The sequence below is a fragment of the Protopterus annectens genome, chromosome 1.part0, assembly GCF_019279795.1.
Source record: "Protopterus annectens isolate FY-2018-M chromosome 1.part0, PAN1.0, whole genome shotgun sequence".
Lineage (NCBI taxonomy): Eukaryota > Metazoa > Chordata > Ceratodontiformes > Protopteridae > Protopterus > Protopterus annectens.
In genome coordinates, this window is record NC_056725.1 from 759,390,506 (window position 1) to 759,404,934 (window position 14,429).

Sequence of the window (14,429 nt, forward strand, 5' to 3'; positions counted from 1 at the left end):
AAAAAAAATCCACCCCCTGGTTAACTACAAACACCCTTACCACCATGCGACTTAGAGACAAAGCCTGGACACAATATCAAAAGAACAAATCTACACCTTCCCTCAATGAATACAAAACTCTTCGTAACTCAGTTAAAAATTTATCACTGCAGACCGTCGTAACTACTTCACCCGACTCCAAAGTAACCACAAAACTAACCCTCAAAAATTCTGGAGGGGTATAACTACCCTCTTAAAACCCGGGACCACCGAAAACCCTATCCCTTGCCCAAATGTAGATGACACAGATCTTGCTACCCAATTCAACTCCTTCTTCATAGACTCTATTTCCAAACTCACCTCTTCTTTCCCAAATAACAACCCTTCTCTTGCCTCCACTTTTTCTCAGACTTCTCCCACCTCTCCTCCTGCTTCTCCCCCTCCAACTTCTCCCACATCTCCCCAGACTTCCTACCCTCCAACTTCTCCCACCCCTCATCATGCTTCTCCCCCTCCAACTTCTCCCACTCACTCCACTCCCACACCATTTTTCATTAAACCTATTCCTATATCCATCATAAAAAACTCCTAAAAAAACTAAAACCATGCACCAATGCCCCTGATAACATTCCCTCTTACTTCCTTAGCATAGCTGCAGAAACCATTGCCCTCCCTATCAGTATATTAATTAACCACTCCATCCAAGAAAGTATTGTTCCTCAAATCTGGAAAAAAGCCTACATCATTCCCCTACATAAAGGTGGTACCAACACCAATATTACCAATTTCCGTCCCATCGCCATCCTCTCTCCCATTTCAAAAGTCCTAGAAAAATGTATCCACCTACAACTACTTCCCCATCTCCCAGACAACAATCTATTAACTCCCACACAGCATGGATTCAGACTCCATCATAGTACTATGACTGCCCTCCTATCCTTCCTTGAAACTGTAAATAAAGAAAGAGATTCTGGCCTCACTGTATCTACCATCCTACTCGATCTCTCTAAAGCCTTCAACACTATCTCTCATAACCTACTTCTTACTAAGTTATCTAACATAAACCTTTCCCCCTCTTCCCTCTATTGGTTTACTAGCTATCTCTCCAATAGGCAACAAGCCGTCAAGTGGAAAAAAGCCACCTCCTCTTTCCTCAACACCCTTACAGGTGTTCCACAAGGTTCTATTTTAGGCTCCCTCCTCTTCAAAATCTTCATTAATGACTTTTACCACTATATCTCCCTTGCAAACATTATTCAATATGTTGATGACTCCACAATCATCTGTGCTGCCTCATCCATCCCAACTCTTCTAAACCTTACTCAAGATGCCTTCACCACCACAGAACAATGGATGAAGGACAACCATCTTGCAGTCAATGCTGCTAAAACTAAACTTATGATATTTACCCCCTCCAAAACAAATCACTATGATAAATCTCTGTTCTCCATCATCAGCCAAAATAACATACCTCTTGAGCTGGTATCTGAAGCTAAACTACTAAGGGTACAAATTGATGACAAACTCAAATTCAACTCCCACCTACTACTAAATATAAAAAAACTCACCTAAAACTGGGCATGCTCTACCGTCACAATCGGTTCCTTACCTCAACTACCAAAATTACTCTCTCTACCACATTTCTCCTTCCCTCCCTTCTCTATGGTGCCCCTCTTCTTACAAACCTACAATCTTCTCTGAAAACCAAACTGTTCTCTTGTTACAATAAAATAGCCAGATTCGCCACAAGTAACAAATCATCCACCCATCACTATGTACCTCTCCATAAACTCAACTGGCTAGAGATTCCCAACTACCTGTCCTACACTCAGCTCACCTATGCACATAAACTCATTTCCCAGCCTTCCCTCTGTCCCTCTCTCTACTACCTTCAAAATGCATAAAACTCAAAGACTTCTAAGATCTAATAATCAAAACCTCCTAGAAGTTTACAGACCCCTACACCCTCCAGGACAAGACCTCCTGTCCTTCTCACTAGCACGCCTATGGAACACCCTTCCCCCCTTCATTCATACTATTGCTAACCTGACATCCTTTAAAAAATCACTACACTCTCTTTTAACATCCTCCTGGGAATGCTCCTTTGCACATCCCTCCTAACCTACTCTCTTCTCCCAACACTTTTCCTCTTTCCTTTCCTCAAATCCCAGCTAGCAACTTCATGCTTGCTTCTAGCATACAACTCCTTGTTTGTTCCCTGCAACTTTTAGCAAAAAAAAAAAAATTTGTTTGTGTTTTTGACTAACTTATAATTGTAATTCTACAATGTTTTTTCTTTAATCCTCATGTAAACTATGTGTGTAACATAACCTTTGTATAATCTGTATGTAGAATAGAATCTTTGTATGATTTGTATGTGGAGCTTTTCTCCCCAGGACTCCGTTGAAAACGGGTTCTTTAGGCCCAGTAGACTATCCTGGTTAAACAATTGCAAATAAAATAAAAATAATAAAATAAAATAGTCTGTTGAGCATATGGAAATAACAGTGTCCCACCTGCCGGTGTAAAATGCTGTCTGTAATATCAAGTTACAGCTAACTCACACAGTTGACTGCAGTGAGAACTGTGCCCTTATCAAAGTACACAGACTACAGAACAGTGAACCTAACCTACAAGCCATGGCACAAGTATGACTTGTAGTGTGTCAGTCAACCTTTTATAGTTGATAAAATCAGCAGTGTCTATTGAGGACAAGATATGTGTCCCACCTGCTGGTGTAAAATGCTCTCTATAATATCAAGTTATAGCTCATTCACACACACACACACACACACACACACACACACACACACACACACACACACACACACACACACACACACACATTAGAGCCCCTACTTCTCTAAGTAGACAGACTACAGAACACTGAGTTTAATTCACACAGCAAGGCAACAGACTCATGTATACAGTAGTGCAGGTGAACTTATACTAGATGACATCAGCAGGCCCTGTGAGAGACAACAGCTTGGGAGGCTGGTATGGAATGAATGTGTAGGGATGAGCAGCTATCAAAAAAAATGGCCAGCCATGCCATTGGAGAAGTAACTGCAATATAGCTTATCTATTCAGCTGACTAGTGACACACACACACACTCAACTAAAGAGAGAACAGAACCCCTACCTATCGCAGTGAACAGACTACAGAACACAGTACTTAACCCACATGCCACAGAACAAGTCTAACTCATAGAGGAGTGCAGGTGAACTTATAGTAGATGACTTCAGCAGGCCATGTGAGGAACAACAGCTTGGGAGGCCTGCATAGGCACATAGATTCATAGCGTCATATGAGGTTAATAGCCTAATAGGCTGCTTAGACGCCTAGCTGTATAAAATCACAAGTACACTTATTGAGCTTATTTGGATGCTTGAGTTTAGCAGACCAAGGTTATAAGCGTCCATGAGGGAGCACACAACACTATAAATTACACTTTGTTGGGTGGTTGATATACGTGTGGAAAAAAAATAAACTGAGACCCCAGGGTTGTAATTGGCCAATACATGGACTGAAATCAGACAGCATCATATATATATATATATATATATATATATATATACACACACATACACACACACACATACACACACACACACACACACACACATACAAACACACACACACATATATATATAATACATGACACTACACATGATCGAAATTACATATGACTGAAATTCATTTGACTGAGACCAGAACATTAAAAGTTCAAAACACTGAAAATTAATTTGACTGAAACTCATAATACTGACACATTTAAGTAAAAGGTATATGCCCTTTTCCCCACTGTAGTGCGATCCTGGAGTTAGTATATATAGTTAGGGGGGTGTGGGGAGCACATCCCTCCTACATTGGGAGTGTGAGGGGCGTAGCCCCCCACATAGTTTAGACATATATTGTCTTCTGCAAAGAGTTATTCATTGCAGTTATAAGTATCCATCTGCATGTTTTCAAATGTATAACATATGTGGGGGGGCTACACCCCTACACCCCCAATGTGGAGGGGTGCCTCCCACACACCCCTTAACTATATATACTAACCCCAGGAATGCACTACAGTGGGGAAAAGGGCATACACCTTTTACTTTAATGAGTCAGTGTTATGAGATTCAGACAATTGAGTTTTCAGTGTTTTGAACTTTTGATGTTCTGGTCTCAGTCATATGAATTTCAGTTATATGACATTTCTATCATGTGTAGTAGACCCATATATATATATATATATATACATACACACACACACACACACACACACACACATTTCCATAGCACATTGTTCCTCTCAACTTTGTATAGCAAGAAATTTGGACAAATCCATACATACTGGGTTGCAAAAGGACCAAACATAAGAACACATTTTATATACTGTTCTTACAAACTTATACAGTTCATATAATAACATGCTTTGCATTAATGTGAATTTTCTGAAGGGTAGGAATTTTGAAATTAAAATGTCTATCATTGTTTTCTGGCGTCAGTGCTCAAGTATTTTCAAATTATTTGCCAGAAAAGCAATTTTTATGAGAAACAGGACAAAAATGTGATGCAAAATTCTAAACAGTTGAAAAGTATGCATTGTGCAACAGATTTGTGTTATGGTTAACTAACGAGCCACAATTGCTAATGTGTGACAGTTAGTGGTAACTAAGTACCATCTGTACTCTATGCCAGGTTTTTGCAATGGCCAAAAGCATTTACTGGATGTATCCGGTTTCTATGTCTGCCTATCTGCTTCCTAGGTGGTCCAGATTCAGCAATGTCATGCTTTGCGCAAGCCACATAAGCACAGACAAGCCTGCAGTTATTTGTGTTTGCACTATGCAATGCATCGCAAAAACAGTGGAATAAAAAAAAAGAAAAGTAGGAAAACAAATGAAAAAGGAGACATATGTGAACTCAGCAAGAGCAGGGTATGACACAGACACTACAAAATGGTACTACACGTCAGATATTTCTACATAGTTCAGGATTTAAACTCTCACACCACTGCAGATCCAGAAAACAGGATGGATGCCTTAGCCCTCTTTGCCTCACAAACAGCTTTCAGCAAAGAAGTGAAGTCATTGCTCACACAAACAAATGCATCAGAATGCACACTGCTATGAGATCTTCAACTGTGACTTGTACTTTTAACCCTCTTTATTATATTTGGATGTAGTGCACGTACTGATCACACAACCTGTTAGAATTCTGCTTGCAAATATACAGCTCTGTCTTACATGTCTGTGTTTCCTATTACTTCATATGTTTTCTGACTAGTACTGTGAGACATTCAAGTGTGTAAGGCATTCGATATCCTTGGCCTTAAAACGTGTGCGGATATTAACTGAGAGTTATATGATATGCATTTTCCAGCAAGTGAAGGCCAGGTGGCACAAACAGCTATATACTGTTCTTTTGGAGGGACCGTTGCTGAGTTACTGTTGTGACACAAGGAAGGCTACACTGCTCTTGGGGGGGGGGGGCAGCTCATGTACTGTTATGTCACAAACAAGCATAGCCTGTTCTTTTGTGGGTATGCAAAGCTGATACTGCTATGGCACAAACAAGGATATGATGCTCTTTAAACTCTCCTTGTTCTGCTTCCTGCCTGTTATTTGATCTTGGGAAGGGTTGTGAAGTCAGAAACTATAATGTGTATCAGTACTGTCTAACTTCTCTCTTAACAGATTTTCTAGCACAAAGGCTGTTGTTGTTGTCTTTTGGCTTTTCCCGGTTAGGGGTCGCCACAGCGGAACTCTGGTCCACTAATGATTGGCAGTAGATTTTCACGAATGCCGAGGTGCCAGCTCGATGTCCAACCTTCAATGAAGGCATGCCCATTTACGCATGTCTTTCGAATACCCACCCAACCACGGGGGTGACATGCAGACTCCAAACAGAAGGCACTCCCCGCACTCCAACCGAGAATCGAAAGGGAGAACCTCTTGCTGTGAGGCAACAACACTACTGCTGCACCACTGCGGAAGTGTAGTGAGCATTAGTATACGTCAGAGGCAGGAATGTGTGAATCTTTGAAACAGAGGCCTACTGCTTACTAATAGACATATGTGAGTAAACTAAAGGTCTCCCTGCTGTCACATGTCAAAGTACTTTTTGCACAAATCCACAGCACTGTTTACTTAATTCCTGTTACAACCTGCTAAATTCAAGGATATGCAATCATATTATTCAAAAACTACTCTCTAGGTTCAGGACTTACCTTGCAAATGCAGCAGTAGACACGTTTTGAGTTTAGGGCTGACTCTGTCTGATGCAAGCAGTTCACAGGATGTACAGGTTGTGTGTGTTGCCTGGCATACATTTTACTATGTGTGCAAGCAGGAGAAAGGTATTAGGCACCTAGTACATCAGTGAATGTGCTATGTGTTATCTTTTAGCCAAAGCAAGGGCATACGGAGCACCCCTACATCTGCCTGCAGACACAGCAGCTGGTGGTTCCCCCTCCGAGCCCTCCTCTGACTGTGGCTTTGGTGACCTAGACGTTGGTGCAGGGATGTGTGTCCCTTCCCTTAGCTGATCCTGCTTCAGCTGTTTTCACAAGATCATATTGTGTGGCGTAACACATACTGTGAAAACTTGCCTACATGTCTCTGGGTTATACTGCAGGGCTCACCAAATGTATCTAAGCACTTGAACCATGACTTCAACAACCCAAACACATGCTCTGTGATGTTTCTGGTTTCAGCGGGTGCCTCATTATGGGGTTCTTCCATAGGTGTGTGTGTGTACTTCTGATGGGGGTCATCATCCACGGTTCTAATGCAGAGCCAGCATCCTCCAGTAAATGACCCTGTGGGATGACCCCCTAGCAAACACCTGGTACAGTTGTGATGTGTGCTAGATATGGGAGTCATGATAACTGCCAGGGTTGCCAGCACACACATTCAAGATTATTCCCTGGGCATTGCACATGACTTGGCTGTTGGTGGAATGGTATCCCTTGAGGTTCATGTAGATTCTACCCTGCTCACCAGGTGGTGCCTTGATGTGTACATGAGTGCAATCTATGACACCAGTATTTCATGTAGTGCACTACACAGTATAACTGTTGCATATTGCTGGCCCTCTCCTCAGAACTACAGGGAAAACAGTTAGTATAATTTTTCTGATCGCACTTTGTGCGATTTACATTAGTGCAAAACTACCATTTGGTAGAATCAGAAAAACTAATGCCAAAATGTAGAAATTTACAACAGTGAATGCAATACAGCATTCGCGGTTGTGAATTTCTACATTTTGATGCAGATCACACTATAGTGGGGATTGGGAAATGTACCCTTTCCCTCACTATAGTGCAAGTTTGTATATCTAAGTAGCAGGGGGTGTGGGTGGTGCAACCCCACACATGGGCTTGCTCCCCAACAAGCACGTTCTTTATTGTGGAATGCACAGTAATGTTGTTCCTGGAAGTGTGGTGAATGTTCAAATTATGTCGAATTAGAATAGTCACCACTTCTGAGTTCAAGAGTTTTGTTCTTCACTGTAGTGAATTTCGTTTTCACGTTTCATAAAAACGATAATTCGCCTACAGTGAACTCAACACAATGATAGTAAACCAGGGAAAACATATGTGCTCACTGGCATATATGAGCATAGCACCCAGGAATTGGTGGAGGATCCTGGATGCTGATGTCTGTGACATGCCCATCATGTCCCCATTTGGTCTTTGAAAAGTACCTGCAGCTAATATTCTAAGGGCTACACATACCTTAGTTTCCACTGGGATGGGTTTGCCTTGATTGGTTCTGGTTCTGAGTTGAGGGCAGCAGAGCTCACAGAGTTCTTGTAAGGTGCCCCTGTCCAGTCTGTAGTACTCTACAATTTCTAGGTCATATAGTGTCTGATAAGTTACCCTGGGCCTGAACACTCCTCTCCTTCTCGGCCTAGGCCTATTGTCATCAGCACCAGCAGCATTGAATTTAGCCTGAAGCACATAAATATGCAGCAGAGCTGCAGCAGTCCCTAACATTGTTTAAAATTTCCTTTTGTGTACTCTAGTGGTATGGAAGTGTTTAGGAAAAACAAGAATGGAGGTTTAATGGATGCTTTATAGCATGTTGAATAGCTGCACCGTGTTGGATTGGTTCATGAAAATGGAATTCACCTGCTTATATTATATTTAGCATCTATTACACACACCTGGTGCTTGATCATCAGTGTGCTAGGTGCACCTCCATGCACCCCCACTCACCCTGTACATCCCTGTACAGTTATGCGTAAATAAAGCAAACTTGGCAAAACTGTAATTACTTTTCTCTCTTCCTGTGATATAGCTCAAACATTGAGTATAAAAAGGAAAAGTTGCCCCCTCCCTGTACTCGAACCTAGGATAATCTGCTCACTAGCCCTCTACATACACATGGTGCCACAGGACTATTTACATGACAAGTACTCCAAAAGCTGCCATTTATTCCTCCATTTCCCATGGGTGCGCTAAGCACACCATCTCCCAAATGAGGACATAAAAAAATGTACAAAAATTATTTGAAATGGACAGAGAAGACACATTTTACAACAAAATTCCAAGGATGACACACAACCTGTGATTTGTGCACAGCTTAAATGTACTTTCACCCTACACAGACCTACCTGTACAACTTTGAAAGTGTAACCTGACACACACACCCCTGATGTCATCACTCACTGTTGACAGCCATTGAAAACAAAAACACCATGGAAGTGCTTACACGAAGTGAACAACCCTACATGGTTATTCTGTTTTGGGATTCAGCAATTGCAACTTTTCCAGTTTTTACCTAATTTGCATCTTCACTGTGCTGACGGCCTGTAATCTACATGGTTAGTAACCGTGTCAGCAGAGAAACTGCACAGTAGCACAATGTTGTAACCACAAGGGAGGCTATTACTTTGCCCATATATCTGCTACATATCACATATACTTACAGTACAATATAATACTCTGTTTCAGGATGTTTAAACATTTTAGTAGCCTGCATTACATATAATTATATTTTCTTTTGGGGGTGGGGGAGCAAAGGTGCATTTATGTCAAGGCACTTAAAGATGTATTTTTTATTTTGTAACTCTGATATTCTAGCACCCACAGTGTGTAATTAGGTCATAATATGTGTGATGTTACCTACTGAGGTCACTTCTATACAAATTTTAAGAGCTTTCACTTGCTCTTGTTTCCGTGCAGACTCCTTTCCTTGGCTGTGTTTGAAAAGTTTCCGAATACACAGGCAACAGGAACACTGAGTCTACATGGTTTGCTTACAGCTTATTGGATCTTTTCACAATGTTGGTTGGCTTCATTAACATAAAATTCAGCTACTTATGCTGACATTTGCATGCCATCAAAGTTTCCACGTTTGCGTGTGAGTGCATGCCGCTACACGGAGTTTAAAGAATCTAAAACTTGCCATGGCTGTGTATGCATTGTGCAGTGAAGCACACACGGTAAAAATTATCATGTAGGCTTTCATGAATATCCCCCCATGGAACTTTATCCAGTACTGATATTAGGGCTGTAGTGGAATTTATGGAAATTGGCCCATGGAAGATTAAACCTGAGTGCAAGGAATTAATTTGGCAACTCCACTTAAACATGACAAGAGCACCGTGTTTAAATTAAAACATTTCTATTAACAGCAAGCTAAAGGTATGTGCCTATAAACTATAAAATGCTATCATGTTTTTGGTTATTTATTTTGTTGTACAATATTACTTTTAACAATTGAATTTTAATGTTCCAACTTTTGTTATTTATTCAGTGTTGATTTGAAGTGAGCTAGCACATGATTAACTATGCATTTGTATTTTCTTATGGTTTGTACAATGTTTTATTGTTTTGAAAAAGTTCTATTTGTTGCTTTGGCTGAAAGCACTTAACCTAATAAATACTATTTTTTCTGACTGTGGTACTCAGCATTTTTTTATTTTATTAGTTTACATATTTGTATGCTATGAACGTTTCTGTTCAGACGTTTGTTGTTGTCATTTGGTGAAACAGTCACATAATAGCTTGATTATAATAACTGACCATATACTAATGTGCATATAGGTCACTATAGATGAGCTGCAGAAAAGCATTAATAAAAAGATTAATGCTCTCTGATTCTTTATTGATGAGAGGAGTCCCATCAGAACATGCACAGATGATATATATATTATACCCATTGCAATAAATACATCAAGTGCCTTGCAAGATCAAAATCATCATAAGCTCTTGGCTGACCTGCAAAATCTTTGTTGAATATAACCTGGACAACAGCTTGGGAGACTGATATTTGTATCATGGCACATCTGTACATTAATCTAATATGACGTTACTGGAGAGTGGCTGTGAGCAGTAGTATAATTTCTCTGTCCTGGAAGACCTAAGACATTTCACAAAAGTAAACAAAGAAAGCTTGCATCAGGTCTGGTATCCCACTTGTGACCCAGAGAGTTAGAGGACTAACTAGAAACAGAGTACAAAGGATTAGTCTGGATAAAAATCACTTCAGCTAGCAGATCTAGGATACTCTCTCTCTCTCATTGTGATGCCCTCCCTGTGGGAGGAGTAAAGACGTCTTGTTGAAGTTTATTCTGTTAAGTAACTAGATGGACAAGTCCAGACTACAGAACTAACAGAAGAGGACTAAGAAGGTTAAGACTAACCCCGGGATTCAAGAAGCTTGGCGCAAGGACGGTTTTAGCCTTGTGCTGAGTGTCCTCACTACAGATGGTGCAGCAGCACCATATGAATATGTATGAAGGTGTGCAGCCGCAACCTCGACGTGCACAGGAAACGTGTGCAAGTGCAGGGGGCATGTACAAGTGCTCAATGGAGGCATAAACATGCCCCGACACTTGCAAAACCTACTATGCATACTAGTAGAGCCCGCCACTAATAGTAAGTCAGTAATTCAGTGTCCATGGATACCGAAATGTATGCTAAGCATACAAGAGTGTCCATGAACAGTGAAATAAACTCAAAGTAGGAAACACACAAGCACGTAGTGGAATGTTGAGCTCTGTCCCTAGAACTTTCACAATTAGATTCCCTGCCCCTGTGTCCCTATTATACATTCAAATGCTGCAATATTGAAGGTGTAAGCAAAGCGCAGCATGTCACTGCCCTCTGCCGAGCATAGCTTACACATCATATTCATTCAAATAGAGAAAAACATGCATAATCAATGTGTCAATAGTGTAGTGTTTAGAGCATCCACCTACCAAACAGGCATTGGTTCGAGCCCAATAGCACATATCATTTTCCATGTGGAATGAATGTCGTTTTGCAGTAAAACTGACATGAGTATTGCATGAGATATTTAACTTAAATATCATTCAAGCAAAGTGGCACTGTCATAATGAATAAGGTACTAGAAAGCAGGTGTAAGCACAAATAAGCTGCAGTAAACACATATAGGTACCAGTAAGCAAGTCTGAGTGCACATGCGCAGGTCTAAGCAGTGCCCAGTGTAGGAAATGTATATAAGTATATACAGATATATAATCTTCTTCTTCTTCTTTCGGCTTTTCTCCGGTCCGCTAATGATTGGCAGTAGATTTTTACATACCTACTTGCCAAGCCTGACGCACAACCTTCAACAAAGGTACGCCCATTCATGCATGTCTCCACACAGAAGACACTTTAGCTGAGAATCGAACAGGACGTCTTACTGTGAGGCGACAATGCTACCGCAGCACCACCACCGCAGCTATATACAGATATATAATATAATATAATATATATAATATATATATATATATATATATATATATATATATATATATATATATATATACATCTATGAAGAAAGAACAATGTAACAATAATGCATACAAAAGGAATGGGAAGGGAATCAACAGCAACCCAAGTATTATATAGCGCTGTCAGCGTATGTCATATCCAGCTGGGCAGGAGTAAGCAAAGCACTGCTACTCACACCACAGGCAGGATATTACCAGTGGGAGTAACATTGTTGATTTGCTAAGTCTACTTTATACACAGAGGGAAGTCCCTGGTGGGACTACCCAAAAATTAGATAGACCATTTGGCCTTCCGACCATTACACAAGCAGGTATGTTCAAGGACTAAATGGTGGGAGAGCCTGAGAATACATGGGGTGAGACAACATACGTGTAGGGCTCCTAACACTCTGGAGAGGGCAATGTGTGGAAGTGTGTCATGGCTGCAATAACAAGTGGACAATGGAAGGTATGTGTGTATTTTGAACATGGGTGGGGTGGAGGAACTATGGCTATGAAATTATGGAATTGGGCATGCCAGGGTTGGATGGGCTGGTTCTAACTGGACCGCCCCGTGGAGGTCAGCGAGTTTGTTATAGGTATATATGCATACACACATGCAGACATCAGTATGTAGAAGTACATTCTCTGTAACACATTCATTCCATTTGCAGACATAAATAACATGAATGTGCCCTTACAAACCTTGACAGTAGATAGAATAATAGGTTGTCCAGAAGAGGGACGGGACGAAACTGTTAAAACGCAGAATTGTGCACAATGTCCAAAGTCAGTGCTGTGCTGACAATAATCAAATGTGAGGACTTCCCCACACATGGAATCATTCCTGTGATCTCCCTGCTACGGCAATGCCAATTACTAAACTGGTCTATTTGTAAAAGAAATACACCGAACATGTACATAATTAGGCTCTCATGTGTAACGTGTGTGGTACCACATAGTCATACATATTAATTAATTGCAGTGTCATGTTAACGGGAGTCAGGATGTAATGAAGTATAGTGTCTAATCTTGACATAAACACATGCGTGTCCCATGTGGGACAACCCAAAAATTGCGAATAGTATTCTTTTGGTCACTCACGTCACCAATGTTTGTGGACTAAATGTTTGGGAGTTCTGAGGATACGTGGAGTGAGTCAACCGATGGGATGGGTCTATAGGAATAGGGAGTGGCCAATGTGTAGTGGTGTGGATACACCGCGAATCCAACTGGAGAATGGATGACAGCAGTGTTAGGGAGACGTTGGGGTGTATGTTTGGGGAACCAGGAGCCATGGGTATATGGGTATATATGCAAATGAAGCAGCACAGCAATAGTGAATTGGTTAGAGCAACCCCCTAACGAACAGACATTCCCGTACCAAATCTCACTGTATCACATACCATTTACCATTGGTAATTTGTACATGAACATATTGCGACATCTGTCTGCTGTATAACCTGCAAAATATCATTTAAAAGATAACTGGAGTAAAGTGTCAGTGTCATAATGAATAAAGCACTAGTAAGCAGGTCAAGCATATATAAACCCCAGTAAGCATGTGTAAGTGCGTTTGCGTGGGGTATGTATTGCTTTACAGACACACACACACACACACACACACACACACACACACATATATATATATATATATATATATATATATATATATATATATATATATATATATATATATATATATATATATACACATATATATGCATATGTATATATATGTATATATATATATATATATATATACATATACATACATATATATATATATATATATATATATATATATATATATATATATATATATATATATATATATATATATATGTGTGTGTGTGTGTGTGTGTGTGTGTGCGTTACACAGATATGCAGCTATGATAGGAAACAGCACACAAGAATGACACATGTTCACAGGCTATGCCAATGGAAGTGAGGAGCCCAAGCAAGAAACATGAAACACATAGCATGACCCCCCCCCCCCAGCCAGACACGGGAAGCATACACACAAACAATGTAAAGAGTCCATTGCTCCCCAGACCACAGGCAGAATACAACCGGGGGGGGGGGTACACAGTGCACCCATGAATTCTAATCTTGGAACACAGAATGGAGCATCCCTTGCGGGACACCCCAAACATTGCCAAGACCAAAAGAAGGTGATAGACCGGCCATTCTGGTTGCGGTGTGTACATACTCAGAATACAAGGGTGGGAAACCCTGATGACCCATGGGCCAAGACAATTGTATGAAATGGGTCCCATGAAGTGGAGAGTGGGCAGCGTGTAGTGGTGTGTTCAGAGCAGACCAGGACCCAGAGTAAGGATGGGTGCTGTTGAGGAGGCGCAAGTGGGGGAACTATGGGAAGCTACTTATGGGTCTAGGTGTGCAGGTGTTGGCTGATGTGGACCTATATGGACAGCCCTAGGGATGTAAGCGAATGTGTTCACTGGGCAGAGGTGTCGCCCAATGAGCAGCCACTCCCACTATGAGTCCCACTGCAGCAAAGTGTAATCTATATGGCAAGGAATGGAATAACCAGATGTAGACATATATATGTAGAGGTATGTGTGTGTATATCTACCCATAGCGACATAGAGATAAGCCTCTCTGTAGTACAAATGTATACATACAGAGACAGAATACAGATACATACCCACATATAAATATATACATATGCAGACACCCATAGACCCATATGTTGTGAGATATA